At 46.8% G+C, this 21,574-nt stretch overlaps 1 protein-coding gene and 1 pseudogene across 3 annotated transcripts in view; one reads left to right on the top strand and one right to left on the bottom strand.

The window, feature by feature from the left end:
• PCBP3 (poly(rC) binding protein 3) overlaps nt 1-21,574 on the top strand; it is a 277,037-nt gene that overhangs the window by 203,791 nt on the left and 51,672 nt on the right. The window lies entirely within an intron of this gene.
• On the bottom strand, nt 7,641-21,012 carry LOC134385175 (palmitoyltransferase ZDHHC16-like; annotated as a pseudogene).

The following is a 21,574-nucleotide window of genomic DNA, read 5'->3' as shown; positions in this document are numbered from 1 at the left end:
TTGCACCCAGGGTCCGGAGAACAGCATGTGCTGTCCAGTTATCCATCAGGTCAGACGTGAGCCAGCTCCATCTGTGGGCACATATGTGTTTAGTTACATGTCTTTTCTATTGTGCTTGGCTGGGTGTGCAGGTCAGGTCTTCATGTGCTGAAGTGATTCAGGGTCTGCTCCATCTGTGCCTTTACCCAACCCCAGCCCCCGGCCCCCACCCCACTGCTGAGCAAAACAGAGACCCTTGGAAGGCCAGAGAAGGCACTGTGTAGAAAACATGGTCCTTGCTCACTCATGTTCAAGGTGAGCCAGCGCCCAAGGCAAGCAGCTGGGCAGGAGGGAAGATGTGGCAGAGGCTGCAGGACCTCTGATGTCTCAGGACACCTGAGGTACCCCAGGGACCTCATCTGGGAAGAGGGTGACTGAGGGCCATCCAGTGGGATGGTCAGGAGGAATGGAGGGGCTGCAGTAGCCAACATCATGTCTACAGGGCATGATGCCAGATGGTCTCACGGGAGGACAGAGCCTGGCTGGGGAGGGGCCTGGCAGGGGCTGTAGACAAGCCCCGGAGAGACTGAGGGCTGTGCAGGCTTGCCCCAGGTGCAGACTCTGCCTTTCTGCCTGCCACACAGAGGAGCTCTCATTGGCAAGCCGTCTGCTCGCCCCCTCCGCTGCCCAAGGCTCCAGCAGCCCTTCTCTCTCCTCCCCTCCTTGGATACAGTCACCAAAAACAATCAAAAGAATGCAAGACAGAAGGAAAAAGAACCCTGTATAAAAACACACTATTGGGCAAGAGTAATTAACAGTTGGACAGGAATAGAAGAGGGAGAACAGACCTTGGAGGAGGCTTGTTTTGTTTTGCTTAAGTAAAAAATGGTATTTATATCAATAGGAATGCATAAACTATTCAATAAATGGTGTTGGGTCAATTTGGCATCTATTTAAAAAATCCACTAAATTTAGAACTTTACCTCACACCATATACAAACGTATTTGAGATGGAGTAATGAGCAAGAGGAAAACAACACTGTAAAGCATGCACAGAGAATGTGCGTTGATTTTGTTAGTAGTCTCCTGCAGAGAGGGCATCCCAAACATGCACATCCCGCAAGGCAGGAGGGTGAAGGTGGGCAGGCTGAGATGTCGCGCGTCTGCAGGATGGCTGCGCCACTCCCAAGTCTAAGGCAGAACAGGGAAGACACCAGTATGGGGGAGCAGATGTCAGGAGTGATAGTGCTCCCATGGGCCAGCAGGAAAACAGCAGCCAGAAAGGAACGTGCAGTTCTTAAGAATTACACGGCATAAGCAAGGTGACTGTCGTCGGGAGCAGCATGGCATGCTAGCAGCATGGGTGCATGTCGGTCTGATCTGCAGCCACAAAGCTGAGGAGCACGCAGCTGCTTGAGTCCTTCGCAGCCACAGCTGGGCACCCTGTGCGGCGGTGGGAAAGACGCTGTGGCCACAGCTGTCGGCACTTCTGAGGACACCCTTGCCCAGCAGTTCTGTAAGATTGTCAAACCTTCACCCTGTGTATAGGGATGTGTGTCTCAGCGTGTGTGCTTTTGAGGGGAGAGAAAAGGGAGTCCCTCCATGCCCACTTTGAGGACACGTGGGGTCTGGGTGGTGTGTCCACTGGGGAGACTGCTGTGAAGACAGCAAGTCCCGCTGTGGCCCCTTGAAGATTCAGACTCCTGGGCATGGCAGCTTTGCCCCCCAACCTCAAACTGGAAGCAGCCAGTGCCATCAGTAGGGAGGGGCCAACCCTGATGACCATGGTCACGTCTTGGAGTTCTGCTCGGCAGTTAGATAAGTGATAATGTGTAGAACCCCCAGCCCTGTCACATACGACAGTGTGAGTGAATCTCAGAAATGGGACTTTGAGTCAGAGAACCTAGACACAAACGTTGTGGCATCGAGGAAGAGACAGGAGGAATGGCTGCAGCTCTGCGCAAGCTAGCCAGGGCGCCTTGTCCTTGGTGCGGAGTATGCTGTGTTGTGAGTCGGCGGCCACACGGCCAAGAGCCTGTGCAAAAATCAAGCTGCGCACTTCAGATGCATGTGCTTTACTGCCTGTAGACGATTATGCCTGTGTTTTAAAATCAGGTCACAGAACACACATAGTGTGGTATTTATGCAAAACAAAAAGGTGGCGTGTCTGCTTAAAAATGCGAAGAGGACCCTTTGCTGGGGACTTCTGGTGTGGGGGACATTTGGGGTTGCTTTGTCTCCTCCTCTGCATGTTTTCAGACCCCAGGGACCTGTCTCCCCTGCTGTGAGGGGTTGCCCGTGCCCAGGTCTGGCATGCTTGAATCTCAGCCAGAGCAGTTCTGCTGTCATTTGTGTTGCCTTTTTAACTTGCTATTTGTATTGGTTTTTGAAAGGATTCTGCTGCTGTTACAGTCAAACCTCTTAAAAGCCGCTGGTCTGGGTGACCTAGAAATGTGTGTATTTGACTTTCTGAGGTTTAAATTGCCCCGAGTGGTGCCTGGGGGGCACATCGATGAATCCACTGCTGGTTCCCGAGCTCCCTGCCTCAGATGGGGGAGGGGCGGCGGGGCTGGTAGGCATCTTCGCTGGCCTGTCCCTGGTCAGAAGCTTCTGACCAGGCTTCTAGAGACCCTGTCCACATGTCTGGGACACAGCCCTCAGTCCCCAAAGACCCCCTGCCCCCAGCCCTGGGAAGAAACAGGAAGCCGAGCATCGGGAGGGAGCCAGGGTGGAGTGTCATCACCTGAGCTAGGGTTTCCTGCCTTAGTTGTACTGACAGGGCAGCCCTCAGAGTGGTGGGTTGGCCCTGGAAGCTCTACATCCTTGGTTAACAAAGCTCCTGTGACTCACTTCTTCCCGGCAGAATTCAGTAGGACCAAATTTGAGAATTTCGGTGCCCCAGGCTAGGGTTGGTTGTGTTGATCTCACCTGTGTAGCTAGCATTGATGAATGTGTCCGTAAATCTGCGTCTGTGTTCTGGCAGATAGGAGTGTAGAGCTTGTCTTGTACACACTGGTCTGCATCTTTCTCTAACACACACACCGACATGAAAAACAAACCAAACCCATTAAAAATAAAGTGAGGCAGGCAGCTGCGAGATTTTCGAGATTAACAGGCCATCAGTGGATTGAAGTCGCAGCACATCCTTGGGGATTAAGTCTAATCCGGGAGCATCCGGCTGGGGAGCGGCCATGCCACCACTGCTGCTTGAAGGTCGTGGCTTCCTGCTGCTGTCCGTCTCCTCTGCTGAGGCTGCCCCAGCCCTAGACACCACCAGGACCTCTCAGGTGCCCTGGGGAAATCTTCAGCTTGCCCTCTCCCTCTTCCTCCTGGGCCCCTCCTCTTGTGACACAAGGAAAGCAGTGCACTCTTTGCAGATGGCCGCATGGTGGGACACAATTGTGCGTGTGAAGCCCTTAGCACAGTGTCACCAGACCCACCCCTCACCCCAGCCTCCCCGACCACACCACGAAGATGAGTGTGGGCAGTGGCCCCCAGGGCACTGTTAGTGTGTGGACACACGTGTGCACAGGCCTCAGTGGCCAGGCATTTCACACCTGGCAAGAGATGTGGGTGTGGGGACTTCAGTGGGCAGGAGAACAGTGGGGCCTGGGGAGTGTCCAGGCCCCTGCCTCGCTGGCCTGGCCAGGCTCTGGATCTACTGAGCATATGTTTCCACAGATCCCCACACGTCGCTGCTCTATGGATCTTTGTGGATCTTTGGGCCCCTAACAAGCCAAGTTCCGTAGTCCCAGGTGGGTCCCATGTGGGTCCCATGTGGGCTGCTTCCCTGTGGTTTAGAGACTCACAGGGTTCTTAGTTTTAATCTGATTTTTTGTAGCCTTTAGTCACACTTTAAACTTTACTCTTTTTTTGTCTTTTTAGTTTCTTAACTAAGTTATCTTGCTTTTTTTTTTGTCTGAATTTATTTTTGTTTGTTTAATTTTTAGTTTTCTGGTGCTGCCTCTTTCACTTCTTTTATAAATCTTGTCTATTTTTAACTACTTTATTAATTTTTTGGTATTACTCTCATTTTTATTCTCTTTAAAGTTTCCACATGTATTATCTTTATTTTTCTTTTTTATTTTTATTTTTTTCTTAATTTTTCTTTGGGAAAATTCTTAATGGTTTTAGTGGCTTTAGTGTATGTCTTTTTTTAAAAAAAATATTTTGTTTTATTTTACTTTTAGCAGATGCCATTTGTCAGTGTTGCAATGAGATATTATTATTAAAATATTTAAAACTTTTTTTTACTTTGGCTGCTGGCCAGTACTGGGATCAAACCCTGGATCTTGGTATTATCAGCACTGCACTCTAACCAACTGAGTTGATTGGCCAGCCCTGTTAAAATATTAAAACACTGAAAGAAATGACCTGCTAATCTAATTTTAGTTTGTTTTTCTGTCATAGTTGAGTGATCTGTGATTTTGCCTGTGATGATGAGTGAGTCTTCTGAAAACATTAGTCTGTGTGTCCCAGAGGACTGCCAGTCTCCCCACACACCCTCCCAGGGCAGCAGGGAAGCTGGGAGCTATGTCCCCTTCTCCCCACCTGGGCCATCACGTGACTCTACACCTGCAGACTGTGCCAACCAGCTGGGAGCAGCTCTGGTCTTGCTGGCAGCTGCTGGGCCCTGCGCCCAGGTCCTTCCTGCGTGCAGGGTTGATGGGGATCCTGGGCCAGGCAAGTTGCACCCTACCACCCAATGCCCACCACCTGACATGTGACCACAGGCAAGCCCTTCATGCCCCTGGCCTCCATGGTCTTAGTGCCATACATCCCACCTTTCTGTTAGTAGTGTCATCATAGGTCTATTCCCATCGAGTTCATCTTACTTATTCCAAAGTCTGAGATGACCCTGAATCTTCTTAGGACAGAGAAATCTGTCCTCTCAATAACAGAACCCTGTTGGGGGTTCTGAGGTACATCTCACCTGTGTCCACCAGGTCTTCACATCCTCCTGAAGAAACCTACGTAGGAAATCTACCTACCTGCAGAGCCCTGGCCCAGCTCCCAGGAGAGCCAGATGCCCTGTAACTGAGCCGGTCTGGGAAAGGACCTTGTGGGACTTGCTGGGGTCATCCTATCCCCTGCACCCCAAGGCCCCTCACATGAAAAGACCCTCCTCTCCCCTGCAGAGGCAGCTCTGGATTCTTCCTTTGGCCTTTCCCAGCTGGGCTCCACATCACCCTGCAGCCCAGGCAGTGCCACAGAGTAAGAACAGGGTGGCCCTTCTCCTCAGTCCTTGCTGGATGCCCTGGTCCCTGCATCTACCTGGGGTCATACGGATGCCGAGCCACTGACAGCAGACAGGGTGTTGCTGTCACCTGACCCTGCATAGTTGGGAAGGCATTGGCCTCCTCCTGATGGCACGTGCTCACACTGTGGGAAGTGGCACTCTCTCCCCACAGCCCTGGATTCAGCAGGGGAAAGTGGTTTCGTGTGTTTGGGGACTTTTTCTTCAGAGTTTTGTTGACTCAGCTGCACCTCCTGCCAGAGGGGCAGCAGTTCCTGCTGGGGATGGGGGCTAGTGGCTGCACTTAGAGCAGAGAGCTCAGGGGACACTCCAGGGGGAGGGGCTGTGACTTCTCTTTTGGGCACTACGTTGATAATGTGCCAGAGGGCTGTAAAGAGCACTAGTTCCTGTTGGGCAGCAAGGCTGCTTGCACAGTGTTGCCTGTGTATGTCCCACGACACGTTCCTCACCTCTCACAGGAGCTCGGCGCAGGGGTACTCACATGGGGCCAGGTCTTTCCTCACAGCACAGGTTCCGTCGCTCAGTGCAGTGTCCCTTGGACCAGTGTGAACCCCACCCACAGCCGCCGCTTTCCTCACAGCCAATTGGGTTTATTTTCTCTTACAAATCTCACATACTACCCACTAATCTTAGCCTCCTTCCCAGGGCAACACCCTTCTTTTGTCATGTGTATCTGAAATGCTTCCCTGATTCCCACACTTTTCTTGGCCTAAATTATTCTCTATGTCCATTGGTTGCAGTAAAAGCTGGAATTAAGAGATCTATACCATCACCCCCCTGGTAACAAATGGTAACAAGGACACAGACTTGAAATCAGTGCCTTGATTTTGTATTTTGGTAAATTATCTTTACCTTACTTAAGATGTTTTCCTCTTCTTTTATTCAATTTGGTTGGATTCAATTCGGTCAGTGGTGGCCGTGGAGTGGAGAAGTGCCTTTCCAGCATGCACCCTGTCCAGGCACCGTAGCCTGCTGTCTGGGCTGCGGTCCCAGTGCCACATACCAGCTGTGTGGCTGCGCACATGGCCTGACACTCTGCAGCTCTTTGCTTGCAGGGCTGTGGCGAGGACTGTGCCTGGCACACGGTGAGCATTCTGTCAGTATTAGGTATTGTTTATTATTATTTGTATGGTTGTTGGGTTTCCCCTTTAATTTCTTAATTATGTTGACAGAATTCCTGATACTCCATTACTCATCCATCCCAAGAAGAAACCTGGTTAAGGTATTACGTATCATTAGTCTTTGTATGTATTGCTGATTCTATTTGTTAGTATTTGATTTAGAATATGAGTTTTCTGTCTAACTAGAAGCTGCAGGTGTTGGGAGGTGGCACATGCGGTCGGCTTTACTGGATGTTACCCAGCAGTGTTCCTGACCGTGCCAGCTGGTGCAGAGGAGCCGCGTGCCAGGCTCCAGCACTGTGCGTGCTCTCCCCTGCTTCCCGCTGCATCTTCCTGCATGCATGTTCAGCCATGCTGGAGGTGTGTGCTGGGTGCACATGCAGTTTGCATTTCCCTGTTGACTAATGAGGTAGGCTGCCTGTTGATCTGTTTGTTAACTGCATGGGCATCCCCTTCTGTGGTGCACCCATTCCAGGCTTTTGCCCACTTTTCTGTGAGCAGTTTAGATATATTCTCTGGATAGGAGCCCATGGTGATGAGATGAATTGCAAACACCTCCTCCCACTCTGTGGGCTGCTTTTCTCACTCCTGACAGTGTTTGTTGACACACAGAAAGTCTCAATTCTAATGTGGCTCATCATTTCAATCTTTTTCTTAATGGCTAGAGCTTTTTTATATCTAAGAAATCTTCCTTCCCCAGCTTTGTGTAGATAGCATCCTATGTCATCTTCTAAAGCTGTGTGGTTCCCATTTCCCATTCAGATGTGCAGTCCCTCCGACATGGGTCTGAGGGCTGGGAGAGGGAGGGAGGGTGCAGGTTTCCTTCTTCCGCTTGCCCATTCAGCTGCCTGAGAAGGCCGTGCTCGGCTTTGTCCTTGTCCGTGCACACTTGCTCCCGACTTCCTGTTGAGCCCCACTGATCTGCTCATCTACTGACTGTGCTGTGTAGCTGCTCGTGTCTAGATCCTGGGTTAAATCAGTCTTCTCACTTTGTTCTCCTTCCTCAGGTTATTCTCAGCCCAGTGAATTTTTTACATACGTTTAAAAATCAGCTCATTTATGGAGCTGAATCTGCAGATCAGTTTGGGAGAATTAACATCTTAAGTTACGGAGTGTTTAAGTACATGAGAAATCTACACCTTCTAATTCTTAGGTCTTCTTTAATTGCCCTGAATAACGTTTTGTAGTTTTCTGCATATAGGTTTTACATCTTTCGTTAGGTTTATCCCAGCCACCCTGTCGGAACCACCCCTTCTCATTATCACTGTAGCTGGTTTGGGGTTTTAGGTGCCCGGCATCTTCTGTGCTGCTGCGCCTCCTGGCAGTGCCACCAGGGGGCGCCCACCCTGCCGGCTGGAGGAGCCATCCCCTGCTCTCTGGAGAGGGCCTGCGAGAAACCCAGAAATAGGGGAAGTGCAGACTCTCTCAATAGAGTGTGTGGGTCCCCAGCAAGAGGCTACAGGAGGCAGGTGCCTATGGGAGCACTCACATCAGCCCAGGTCCAAGGCAGGGCACTTTCCTGGGCTCCCTGAAGAGCCCTCCTCACAAAACACATTGCTCATCTCAAGTGGCCGGGGTAATCCCTGATTCAGTACCATCCTTTCCCAGAATCTACTACCTGCTGCTCGAGGCCGTCTCAGGAACCCCTGTCTAGATCCAGTCCCTGCTGGTCCAGTGGTAGGAGGGTGTGGGGCATCTCTTCCTGGGCTGGCCCTCAGCCCATGTGGCCTCTGTGCTGCATGCACTGTGCACTAGGACATCCTCAGTGGCCGCCCACCACACGCACTCAGTGGTGGCTTCAGGTGGCAGCATCGTAGTGTTGTGTTTCAGAATAAGCTGGGACCAGCAAGCACCGTCCTCCCCTTGCTCTTGCTTTCATGTCCTGCACCTGTAGGAAGGTACTGGGTCATCTCCACAACATCACAGAACTCAAACTGGAGTAAAATCTAAGGTCTGTTTATTGACTTGGGCTCCAGGGAATGTGCAGAAGTTGCCTGGGCCCCATGGTTGGTTGGGCTCAGTGCTTTCCTGCCCTTGCTGTCTCTGAACCAGCTCACCCACTCCAGGCCTCCCCCAGTGGTCTCAGGACATCTGCCAGCAATGGCCAGGGTGGTGTCCCTCCCTGTCCAGGGCAAGGGCAGGAGAAGTAGGTGTCCTGGCTGCCCTCCCAGTGCAGTGGCAAGGACCAGCCTCATTCCAAGCCTGTCCTTCATGTCTCTCTGACTCAGTGGCCATGAGGAAATTTGCTTTTGCTTCCTTCCAAAGCAGTTGAACTTTTACATTTCACTTCTGGGTCTTTGACTTTTGTGAGACATATCGTAAGGGTCAAGGTAGGGATCTGATGCTGATGTTTAACCATAAGGGTTGCCAGCTGCCACAGCCCACAGTCCGATTTCTTCACCGAACTGCAAGCCATGTGAGGGTGGTGGCTGTGCCCATCCGTCCTGTGTCCCTAGTGCCTGGTAAGAACCAAGTGAAGATGTTGGTATGAGGACTATTCCCACTGGACCCTTTTTCATAGGCCAGTAGATGCCTCAGCTGTGGCCAACTTCCCATCATAACCAGAGGGTCCGTGGGAGATGAAGTGTGTGGACACAGGCTGAGAAGCTGCTGTGCATGGGGGCTGGGATGGGTCAAGGCCACACGTGGTTTGTCACAGCCCTGGGGAGGGGCAGTGTCAGAGCTGAGACGTGACTTAACTCTCAGGGCGGCCTGCCCTGCCTGCACCAAAGATATTATTAGTCCTGAAATACATATTTTAAATAACTGGAACATTTGCAACAGGCACACTCTCACAGGGGTTACATGCCAGACCCCTGGGCACTTTTCTCCAAAGGTAGGACTGAGAAATATCAGCATTACAGAGGGAAGCCTAGCACATTGACAGAAAGAGAAAAGTTCTGCAGGTTCCAGAACAAGGCCAGGTACCATGACCTCCAGAGCAGGAAGGGAAGGTGAGAGGTTGCTGGTGCCAGCCACACCACTTTTTGGTCTGTTGTGATGCTTGAGTGACAAGGGAGCAGGCTGTTTAGAATGCTCACTGAAGTCAGGGCTGTACAGGCCCTGAACATCTTTCTAATGCTAACTGCAACTGGCACAAGCATTAAATTACAAACATCTCCCCTCCCCTGGATGGCCTCAAGGACATCACTTGCATTGTGAGTCTCTCAAGGAGAATGAAGCAGCTAATAAGCTCTGTCGGCTTCTGCCGTCCTGGCCTCATGTGGCCTGATGCAGGCACTGAGCTGTTAAACACAATAAATCAAGTCTGTGCTGGCCACCACCACCCGCCCCCCCGACCCCGTGCCTTCCACAGTTACGTCCCTCAGACAGCTGAGGCCCCAGTGCAGCCCTGGACAGAGCTCAGCTCACAGGGGCATGGCCAGAGCTGCCAGCCTTGACCAGCACAGGGCGGTTTGCTGACAGCTCTTGTGCTCCCTTCTCCCAGCATAGCTGAGACTTGGAGACAGAATACAGGGACGGCCACCTAAGGACTCTGCAGAGCCAGTGATAGCAGACAGACAGAGAAGGGAACCAGAACACAGCTGTGCGTTTCCTGTTTCCTTCCACTCCATGGTCTCCTAGCCTGGACTCAGAGGCAGCCACACACCCAGCAGGGGACACAGGCACACACAAGAAGAGCTCTAGAAACTTTTACTTCTGTCCAGGAGCAGGAACTGCAGCCCCTTCAGGACACAGCAGGGAAGCCCCTGATAGTTTGTGTTTGTTTCTGCTGTTTCCATTCTCCCCACCCCAGTCCCTGGAACCTGTGGTGGCCAGGCAGGCCTAAAACACAGAGAGAGAAGGACCTTCTCTCTGACCAGAGGAACTGTGGTCCCCAGAAGACAAGGGAGTCCCCCCATTGCTTTTTCACTGTCTCTACCCTTTTGCCACTTAGCCCTAGAGGCAGGTGCAGCTCTAGGAAGTATGCACCAGTGGCAGCACTGAGACCCCAGCTTTCTGACCAGAAGAATAAGAAGGGGAGACCCTGGGTGCAGAAAAGTGTTGAGATCATAGAGAGGAGGGAGCCTCGAGCTTTGCAGGTGTGACTTGACTGTAAACAGCACAGCACAGGCTTTGACAGAGAACTGCAGCTTGATGACCAACAGGTCCCATTGCATGCTGGATGGCACACATGTGGGACAGAATCGGATATAACTGCAGAAGCTCACAAAACTGAGCCAATATTGGAACTACTGCCTAATAAAAATAGCATCATTTTACGTAAGATTTAAGCAAAACCTAGAGCTTGCTGGTTGGCTCAGTTGGTTAGAGCACGGCCTCCTAACACCAAGGTCAAGGGTTCGGATCCCTGGACCAGCCAACAGCCAAAAATAAATAAATAAATAATAAAACTCCTTATACCGGCCGGCTGCCAAAAAAACAAAAATGAAAATTTTTAGGCTGGCCAGCTATCTCAGTATGGCCTTATAAATACCAAGATCAAGGATTCGGATCCCCTTACTGGCCAGCCATAAAACAAACATAAAGTTTTAAGCAAAAATTAGAATTTTATAACAATATCCAAAATGTCCAGGAGACAATCCAATGTCAATACTCGACATGAAGATTCAAGAAATCTCAACCTCCTGAAAAGGAAGATAGTCAACAGATACCAACCTGGATGGCATATGTGTTGGAAAAATCAAAGACTTTAGAGCAGCTGTCATAGCCATGCTCCAAGAGGGAGGGGAGCCCTCTTGAAATGAGTGGAAAGATAGGAAGTCTCAGCAGGGAAATAGAAGATATGAAAAAAAAACAGTAGAAATTTAGAACTGAAAAATATAATCACCAAAATAAAATATTAATTGTATGGACACAGTTACAGAATGGAAATAACAGGGGACCATCAGAGAACATGAAGATAGATCAGTGCAGACTATTGAAGCTGAACAATAGAAAGAAGATTGGGAAGAAGTGAGTCGAGCTCAGAGAACTGTGGGATGCACCAAACAACACAGAGCACGTAGTTTTTAAGCACACATGGGGCATTCACCATATTCTGTGTAAAAAAATAAAAGCCTAGCAAATCTAAAATCATTGAAATCACACATAGTGTATTTTCTGACCAGCACGGAATTAAACTGAATCAGTAACCAAAGATAACTGTAAAATTTCCAAATACTTGAAAATCAAACCGCACATCTCTAAATAATGTGCTAGGCAAAGGGGAAGTATCATAGGAAATTAGAAAATATTTTTAACAGAAAATGAAAAAGACAATGTATCAAAATTTGTATAATGAAAGTAAATCAGTGCCTCGGGAGAAGTTTATATGAAGAAATGCTTACATTAGAAGAGAAGAAAGTTCTCCAAACAGTAATCTAAGCTTCCAACTGAAGAGGTATTTTTAAGAAGAGGAAAAGAAAACCAATACAAGCAGAAGGAGGAAATAAAAAAATAAGCCCAGAAACCAGTGAAATAGAAAACAGAATTGGGCCTTTTCAGATTGGACCAGCTCAAATGAAGGAAAGAAAACAGTCATGTATTTCAAAAATGTAAAAGATCGTGGCAGTTCTTTGTTGGGTTTTTTTTGTTTGTTTTACCATGTGGGATTCTGTTCTATTTTCATGGTTTTTTGTTTTTTTTTTCCTGTGTCCTTTTATTGGTCTTATACATGTTTCCTTTATGAGTACGTTTCCTCTGCTCTCTGCCAGGAGCTGGCGTATTTGCAAGTCAGATTGAGCCTTTGATGGAGAGGACAGTCATGTCGTGACCTGACGTGGGGACAGTTCCCAGCTGCCCTGCCGGGGAGGTTCTCTGGGCCTCCTGCCTGTGGCCCCAGCATGTCCTCAGTGATGGACAAGTGCATACATGGAAGCCTGGACTGGGGGAGGTGGAAGTGTCACGGATGTTCGTCAAGTTTAGAAACCACTGGATTCTGCGAGGCCATGGGCATTGAGCTGGGCTCAGTGTGTGTGTCTGTCTTATCCTGAAATGTGTACTGAGCTCCCTCGTGGGCCAGGAATAGTGCTGGGAACTGGGGATTCTGTGGTGAATGGAGGAGACAAAGGTGCCCTCTGCCCTCACGTTCCAGGGTGGGAGTGGGAGGACAGTATATATTGCGATAGGGCCAGGGCGTGGGGAGCACAGGAGTCCAGGTGAGGTGAGGTGCAGGCAGAGGCCCAGGGATGCCCTGGCAGGGATGTTTCCACCCAGGACCCTGAGGCAGGGTGGGAGAACTTAGCTTGTCGCTGGAAGGGAGGTGGTGGGCTGGGTGGGGAGAGTAGGGGCAGCCACTGAGGCCTTGGGTCCCCCACTCTGCTCTGGCGCTGGACACTCAGAGCCTGGATGGAACTGCACAGACAGTGGAAAGGCACCCAAGGGTTTGGCAAGGAGGTGACATGTCTGATTTCAAGTTTTAGAAACTCACTGGTGACGTCAGGCAGCACACACCTCAGCCCTGTGTTCCAGAGCCAGAGTGTCCTGGGCCTAGCCGCCAGGGCTACAGAAAGGAGCTTGCTTTTGTGGATGCTCTTTATCAAATGGAGGACGTTCCCCTCTATTCCTGTTACTTTCTGAGAGTTTTTTTAAATCATGAATGAGTATTGGATTTATAACATTCTTTTCTGCATGGCATTGATGTGATCGTGCAGTGTTTCCTCTTTAGTCTGCTAACATGGTGTATTGTGCTGACTGATTCTCATGGGCCAAGCCAGCCTGGCATCTCTGGAAGGACCATGGTAGTGTAAAATCCCTTCACATGCAGGCACGCCTTGCTGTGTTGTACTTTGTAGATAGTTCATTCTCTGCAGATTGAGGGCTGTGTCGAACAAGTGGATTGGCACTGTTCTCCCAACAGCACGTGCTCACTTCGTGTCTCTGTGTCACATTTTAATAATTCTTGCAATATTTCAAACTTTTTTATTATCATTATATCTGTTATGGTGATCCGTGATCAGTGATCTTTGATGTTATGTTGTAATTGTTTTGGGGCACCACAAACCACACCCACATAAGACAGAACACACACATTTATCAGTTAAGTGTACTGTCATATATGGGTGCAGTTCATGGCACCCCAAAAAAGTTACAACATAACATCAAAGATCATCAGTCACAGATCACCATAACAAATATAATGCTAATGAGAAAAGACACTGTGTGCGTCTGACGGCTCCACCAGCCGGACGTTTCCCTGTCTCTCCTTTCTTCTCCTCGGCCTCCCTACTCCCTGAGACCCAATAATATTGAAATAAGTCCAGTTAATAACTCTACAGTGGCCTCCAAGTATTCAAGTGAAAGGAATATTCTTAGGTGTCTCACTTTAAATCAGAAGCTAGAAATGATGAAGCTTAGTGAGGAAGGCTTGTCGAAAGCTGAGATAGGCTGAAATCCAAGCCTCTTTCACCAGTTAGCTGAGTTGTGAATGCACATGAGGAGTTCTCGGAGGAAATTAAAAGTGCTGCTCCAGTGAACACACAAGTGATGAGAAAGCAAGACAGCCTTACTGCTAACAGGGAGAAAGTCTTAGTGGTCTGGATAGAAGATCAAACCAGCCACAGCATTCCCTAAACTGAAGCCTGATCCAGAGGAAGGCCCTGACTCTTGGATTCTGTGGAGGCTGAGAGAGGAGAGGAAACTGCAGAAGAGAAGTCTGAAGCCAGCAGAAGTGGGTTTGTGAGGCTTAAGGAAAGCACTGTCTCCATGATATCAGAGAGGAAGGGGAAGCCGCAAGTGCTCATGTAGAGTTGCAGCAGGGTATTCAGAAGATCTAGCTGAGGTCACTGACGATGGTGATCAGTGAACAACAAATTTTCAGTATAGATGAACCAGCCTTATATTAGAAGAAGATGCCATGTAGGACTTTCATAGCAAGAGAGGAGAAGTTAATGCCTGGCTCCACCCTTAAAGGACAGGCTTTCTTTTTAGAGGCTAATGTAGCTGGTGACTTTAAGGTGAAGCCAGTGTTCATTTACCATTCCAAAAATCCTAAGACCCTTAACAAGTATGCTAAATCTACTCTGCCTATGGAGCAACAAACCCTGTGACAGTACATCTGTTCACAGCATGGTTTACTGAATATTTTAAGCCCACTCTTGAGAACTACTGCTCAGAGAAAAAGATTCATTTCAAAATATTACTGCTCATTTACAATGCATCTGGTCACACAAGAGCTCTGATGGAGATGTACAAAGAGAGTAATGTTGTTTCCATGCTGCCAACACAAATCCATTCTGCAGCCCATGGATCAAAGAGTAATTTCAACTTCCGGGTCTTATTATTTAAGAAATACATGTTGTCAGGCCATAGCTGCCATAGGTAATGATTCCTCTGATGGATCTGGTAAAATAAATTGAAAGCCTTCTGGGAAGGATTCACCATTCTATCTGCCATTAACATGCATGATTCATGGGAGGAGGTCAAAATATAAACATTGACAGGAGATTGGAAGAAGTTGATTCCCACCATCATGAGTGACTTTGAGGGGTTCCAGACTTCGGTGCAGAAAGTCACTGCAAATGTGGTGGAAACAGCAAGAAAACTAGAATTGGAAGTGGAGCCTGAAGATGGGACTGAATTGCTGCCATCTCATGGTGAAACTTGAACAAAGGAGGTGTCTCTTCTTATGGAGGAACAGAGAAAATGGTGTCTTGAGATGGACTCTACTCCTGGTGAAGATGCTGTGAAACATTGTTGAAATGACGGCAAAAGATTAGAATATTACATAAACCTAGTTCATAAAGCAGCAGGGTTTGAGAGGACTGGCTCCAATTTTGAAAGAAGTTCTACTATGGGTAAAATGCTGTCAAACAGCATCACATGCTACAGAGAAACCTTCCGTGAGTGGGAGACTCAGTTGTTGTCTTATTTTAAGAAATTGCCACAGCCATCCCAGCCTTCAGCAGCCACCACCATGGTCTGTCGGCAGCCACCAACATCGAGGCAAGACACTCCACCAGAAAAAAGATTATGACTCACTGGAAGCTCAGACTACTGTTAGCGGTTTTTGTTTTTGTTTTTTTAGCAATAAAGTGTTTTTTAATTAAGGTATTACTTTTGTAAAGAGATAATGCTGTTCACACTTTATAGACTACAGTATAGTGTAAACGTAACTTTTATAAGCACTGGGGAAGCAGGACTTTCACGTGACTCGCATTATTGCGGTTTGCGTTTTCTTGGTGGTCTGGAACTGAGCTCGCGGTATCTCTGAGGCATGCCTATGTTGCTAAATTCTATTTGTTAATGTTTTGTTGTGAATGAAATGATTCAGTCAAGCTAGTTAATATATCCATCACCTCACGTACTTCTTTTTGTGTGTGTGTGTGGTGAGAACATTTCAGATCTACTTTCTCAGCAATTTTCAAAAATATGATATGTTATTATTAGCTACAGTCACTGTGATGTACATACAGTGGATCTCCAGCACTTACTCATGCTATCTACTGAAACTTTGTACCCTTTGACTGTCATCTCCCCATTCCCTCCATCCCCACTCCCAACCCCTGACAACACCCTTCTGCTCTGCTTCTGTGAGATCACCTTGTTTAGATTCCATGTGTGAGTGAGATCATGTGGTGTCTGTCTGTCTGGGCCTGTCTTACTTCCACTCAGCATAACGTCCTCCAGATTCATCCACATTGTCACAAATTGCAGAGTATTATTTTTTAAGGCTTAGTGGTATTCCACTGTGTGTATACATCACATTTTCTTCATCCATTCATTCATTGGTGGACACTTAGTTTGAGTTCCTCTCTTGGCTGTTGTGAATCCTGCTACAGTGAACGTGGGAGTGCAGCCATCTCTTCAACGTACTGATTTCATTTCCTTTGGAAATATACCCAGAAGTGGGACTACTGCACCTTATGTATCTATATTTATCTATTTTTAATTTTTTGAGGAACCTCGACACTGTTTTCCATAATAACTATAGCAATTTACGTTCCCACCAGCAGTTACAAAGGTTCCCTTTTCTCCACATCCTGGCCAATATTTATCTTTAGGCTTTTTGATCATAGACATTCTAACAGGTAGTATCAGGTGAAATCTCATTGTGGTTTTAATTTGCATTTCTCTGATGACTAGTGATATTGAGTATTTTCTCATATAACCTGTTGACCATTATGTCTTTCTTTTGTGAAATGTCTTTTTAGGTCCTTTCCCCATTTTTTAATCCAGTATTTGTTTGCTTGCTATTGAGTTATTTCAATTCCTTATGCATTTTGGATATTAGCACCTTATCAGGTGTATAGTTTACAGACAGTTTTCCATAGTTTGTCTCTTTACTCTGTTGAGTAATTCCCTTTGCTGTGCAGAAGCTTTTTAGTTTGATATAATCCCATTTGTCTGTTTTTGCTTTTGTTGCCTGTGCTTTTAGAGTGATATCCAAAAAATCATTGCTCAGAACACTGTCATGGATCTTTTCTGTTTTCTTTCTTCTAGTAGTTTTACAGTTGCAGGTCTTTAAGACTTTTACACATTTTGTTGATTTTTGCATGTGACTTTATTCTTCTGCATGTGGATAGCCAGTTTTCCCAGCATCATTTGTTGAAGAGACTGTCCTTTCTTCACTGAAGATCAGTTGACTGTAAATATGTGGATTTCTTTCTAGGTGCTGTATTCTGTTCCATTGGTCTACATGTCTGTTTTTATGCCAGTACTGTGTTCTTTTCTTTATTATTTCCTTCTGTTTACTTGGATTTATTTTGCTTTTCTTTTTCTAGATTTTTAAAGCAATAGCTTAGATTATTGATTTGAGATTTTTTTTCTTTTCAAATGTATGCATTTTGTGCTACAGATTTCCCTCTTCTCACTGCTGTAGATGTGTCCCACAATTTTTAATATGTTGTATTTTTATTTTCATTCAGGTCAACGTATTTTTGATGTCCCTTGAGATTTCCTCTTTGACCCATGGATTGTTTAGATGTGTGTGTGCTTAGTTTCTAAGTGCTTTGAGATTTTCCTGTTATCTTTCTATTATCGATTTCTAGTTTGATGCACTTGTGGCCAGAGAGCATACGATATGATTTCAGTTCTTTTTGAGGTTTGTTTTATTTCCAAGAATATGGTCTGTCTTGGTTTAGAAAAGATGTGTTCTGCTGTTACTGGTTGGAGTGTTCTGCAAACATTGATTAGCTCCCATAGGTTGATGGTGGTGTTGAGTCTTTCTGTGTCCTTGCTGATTATATGCCCAGTTCTTTCAGTTGTTGAGAGAGGATGTTGAAGCCTTCAACTATAATTATGGATTTTTATATTTTTTATTTTTTTCTTTCTCTTCACATGCTTTGCAGCTCTGTTACTTGACTCATATACACTTAGAATTGCCATTGCTTCTTCATGGATTTTTATTATTATATAATGTTCTTCTTTGTCTCTGATAATTTTCATTGCTCTGAAATCTATTCTACCTGCTATTAATATAGCCATTCCTGCTTTCTTTTGATTAATGGTTACATGATATATCTTCTACCATTAGTTTGTTTTTGATCTGTTTATATTGTTCTATTTGAAGTGAGTTTCTTGTAGACAACATATGGTTGGGTCATGCCTTTTAATCCACTCTGCCAATCTCTGGTTTTTAATTGGTTTATTTAGACCATTTACATTTAAAGTAATTATTGAGATATTAGGGCTTAAGTTTGCCATTTCACTTTTTTAATTTTCTGTTTGTTCTATTTTTTGTTTCTCTGGTTTTAGTGTAGTTTTTTTTTTTTCCCTGCCTTCCTGTGTGTTACTGAACTTTTTTGTAGAATTCCTTTTTAATTTATCAATAGTGTTTTTGAGTTTACCTCTGCATAGTTTTTCTCTTTTTAGTGGTTGCTTCAGGTATTATATTATATATGTGTGTAGATATATATGTGTGTGTGTGTGTGTGTATGACTTACCAATTCTGCTGTTGCAAACATTTTACTAGTTTGAAGGAAAAGTAGAAACCTTAGCTACCTTTACAATTTTTTAACCTCCCCCATTTATAATATAATTGTTTTAAATTTTTCCTATACATATTATTCACAATTGACAGTGCTATAATTTTTGCTTCAGCCATTAAGCATAATTTAGAAAATTTAACAGGAATGTGAAAGCCTACTTCATTTGCTCATGTTTTTGCTTACCGTATTCTTCCTTCCGGATCCGAATTCCTTCTTTATCATTTCACTTCTGTTTAGAAGACTTCCTTTAGCCATTCTCCTAGGGCAAGTGTGCTGGCAACAAATTCTCCTAGTGTTCCTTCTTATGTGTATGTCTTCGTTTCTCCATCCCTCCTGAGGACTTCTTCCGCTGGACATGCACTTTCAGGTTCACAGTTCTTTCCTTTCCAGCACTTGAAAACACTGCGCCCTCCTCTGTGGCCTCTATGGCCTCTGGCAAGAGATCCACTGCCATTAGGTTGTTTCCTCTTATAGGGAAGCCATCATTCCTTCTGCTGCTTTCAGGAATTTTTCCTTGCCTTTAGTGGTTAGACATTTGACTATGATATGTGTTTGTGTGAATTTATTCAGTTTATCCTGTTTGGGGTTTTCTCAGTTTCTTGAATGTATAGGTTTATACCTTTTGCCAAATTTGGCAAGTCTTAGCCATTATTTCTTCAAGAGTCTTTTCAGCTCCATCCTCCTTTGTCCTCTTTTTTCTGGGACCCCAATAACATGAATGTTAGATCTTTTGTCTTAGTTGCACTGGTCTCTGAGGCCCTGTCCTTTTTCTTTTCTTTTCTTTTTTTTTTTTTTTTTTTTCCTCCCCCAGTCTGTTTTCTCTCTGTTTTCAGATTGGGTAATTTCTGTTGTTCTGTCTTTCAGTTCACTTATTCTGTCCTCTGTCCCCTCCATCCTGTTACTGTATTTTCCAGTTCTATAATTCCCATTTAGTTCTCTCTGTCTTCCATTAGTTTGGTGAGAATTTCTGTTTCTCTGCTGAAACATCATATTTTTTCATGTGTTGAAAGAGTATTCTTAATTGTTCACAGAAGCACTTTTATGATGGCTGCTTTAAACTCTTTACCAGGTCATCTGACATCTCTGTCATCTCAGCGTTGGTGTCTGTGAATCGTCTTTCATTCAGTTTGGGATATGTCAGGTTCTTGGTATGACAGGTGATTTTCTGCTCAAACTGGGCATTTGGAGTATTATGTTATGAGACTCTGGGTCTTATTTAAACCTTCTGTTTTAGCTGGCTGCTTCTGTTATTGCTGCAGCAGAAGAAAGAGGAATGAGGTCCAAGTTCTTCACTCAGCCTCTGTGGATCCCCAACAGAGATGAGAGCCCCTGCCCCTGACTCAGCCTTCCCTGATACCATCACACTGTGGGGTGCAGGCCACCACTTTGCAGCCTGCAAGGGTGGATGTATCAGCTCCCCACTTGGCTTTTGCTGCATGAGGGCAGGGTTGGGGGACTCAGTTTCTTCTGTGGTGTGTGGCTGGAACAGAGGAGTTATTGTCTAAGTTTTCAGTCTTGCTGGGCTATCCCTCTCCTGATCCCTTGGCTGGAGAGAGCAGACTTTTGTGGGGCTCTTTTTCCTTCTGTTCTGTTGGCATTTGTAGTTTGCTGGCTTCTTCACCTCTGAGTCTGATATACACAAGGCAAGAAGAAAGCCGTTTTTGCCATGGTGTCATTGCTGGGTCCCCTGGGTCTTAGGTGGTCTTCCTCTCTAAACATTCCAGTCCTCCACGTTTGTCATCTGTGTGGTGTCCAGGCTTTTTGGTTGCTTTGCTCCCATCAGCAGCAGTGGGCAGTGGCAGTGGCCTCAGCAGCAGGACTGGCATTTCCCTGTGGAGAAGTCAGGATCTCAGCCATGCCAGTCATGTGTTTTCTCAGACCGCAAGTGAACGAGGTGGTGGCCATCCCCAGTGCTGTAGCCTGGAAGAGGTCAGGGTCAGCCCTGGGCAAGGTGGCTAGCTGCCTGACCACTCATCTGAGGCTGGAACTTCTGTTTGCCTGAGAACAGGGGTGTCAGTCCTAGGATTTCTCTATGCTGTTCCTGCAGTGCCCATAAGGTTGGTGCTTGAGTTGTCCCTGCATGGTATCCTCAGGCAGGCTCACTGGCCCTTTTTGATCAAGGATCCCAAGAAAAGCTGTGCTTGGAAGTCCTTGAGACAACATGGGAAGCAGAATGAAGGCTTGAGTTATGGCTGGAGCCTTCCAGCTCACACAGCATCCCAGAGGCTGAGCAAGCAGTCACCCAGGGAGGGGCTCCCAGCTTCTTGTCTTCCCATGGGGCAGGTGACTAGAAGGTAGCAGCACCCTGGTAAGCTAGTGCCATCCTGTGTCCACACCCAGGAATATCTTCCAGTGTCCAAGGATTTCTAAGTCCTCTGCCTTAGGCCTGCAGCCAAAGGCACTCCTTGTTGATGTGCTTCTCGATGCTGGTCTCACCCCGACTGATGAGAGCAGCATCCCATACAGTTGGGACACCCAGAGCAAGTATTGCACACCTGCACAGGAACCAGAGGTAGACAAGACTCTTGGGAATCATGCTTTCTCAAAAGGAGAAGTTAGTGGTAGGGTCTGGTGATATGTCTCGATGGCAACATACGCGTCTCGTTAAGGTCCCAACTTCTATGCTTGCACTAGATACAGTCCAGGGTCGTGAAGAAGCAGAAGGAGAGGTACTGATGGCTGTGGGGACCCACACAGTTGTTTAGCTTGGTGCAGTGATGACTGCCTTCAGCACACACCTGTCGCAGCCGCAGCAGTGGTGTGTCCAGGCTGACTGAGGGTAAAGGCAATATCATCCTGCCCTGCTGCCACTCACTGACACCCCTTCCAGCCCGACCCACCACAGTGCACCACCTACAGTGCCAGCCAGTGGACCCAGACCTGCTGCCAGCCCATCCCATTGTGGGTTCTGAGTGAAATTCAAATGAATGGATATATTTACACGCATGAGCAATGTCTATACATGTGGTGATGATAAAGTGCACATCAAGTGGCCCTTATGTGTTGTTTTCTGAATGTGCCTTTATGAACTTAGCTCAGCCCTGCCATAAAAACAAGTAAGTGAATAAATAAAAGAACCTTCTTTCTGACCCCTGCACTGTTTCCTGACTGCATCTGTGTTGGTGTCGTAATCGTGGGTCTGTTTCATCTTTAGAGACAAAGAGGGATGGAGGAGGGGGGCGGAAGCTCAGAGGGGCTTTGGGGAGCTGGCTGAGTGGAGAGGGGAGTGTGGTTATCTAATGCAACTCCCAGCATCCTGCTGCCAGTGATGGCAGCACAGAGACCACACCCTCTGGTTTATTTGCCCTTTGACTGCAGAAGGATCATCAAGTCATATCAAGCCTGAG

Source organism: Cynocephalus volans, chromosome 1 (assembly GCF_027409185.1).
Source record: "Cynocephalus volans isolate mCynVol1 chromosome 1, mCynVol1.pri, whole genome shotgun sequence".
Lineage (NCBI taxonomy): Eukaryota > Metazoa > Chordata > Mammalia > Dermoptera > Cynocephalidae > Cynocephalus > Cynocephalus volans.
The sequence above is the reverse complement of the archived record's forward strand: the minus strand, read 5'-3'. Positions and strand labels throughout refer to the sequence as shown.